Raw genomic sequence first — 265 nt, forward strand, 5'->3', positions numbered from 1 at the left:
CACTTCCTCTACAGGGACAGCAGTTACAAAGAAACAAAGGGGGGAAAAAAAAGAAAAAAAGGCTGAAACGCAGGAGTTCAGTGCTCAGAACCAGACCTGCAGCAGCACGTAACAGGATGCCTACTGCTGTGCTTATGACTGCCCAGTTATCTCATAGCAGTTGTATATACACAACTGTGGTTTAACCCAGCCGGCAGCTAACCACCACACAGCCCTTGGCTCACTCCTCCCAACCCCAGGGCGATGGGGGGGGGGGGACGTGGAA

General features: G+C 52.5%; 1 long non-coding RNA gene across 1 annotated transcript in view; it reads right to left on the reverse strand.

Annotated features, from left to right (window-relative positions):
* Positions 1-265, reverse strand: part of LOC103919046 — a 5,908-nt gene that overhangs the window by 3,689 nt on the left and 1,954 nt on the right. The gene's annotated exons all lie outside the window — the stretch shown is intronic.

Source organism: Pygoscelis adeliae, unplaced genomic scaffold, assembly GCF_000699105.1.
Source record: "Pygoscelis adeliae isolate BGI_AS28 unplaced genomic scaffold, ASM69910v1 Scaffold186, whole genome shotgun sequence".
Lineage (NCBI taxonomy): Eukaryota > Metazoa > Chordata > Aves > Sphenisciformes > Spheniscidae > Pygoscelis > Pygoscelis adeliae.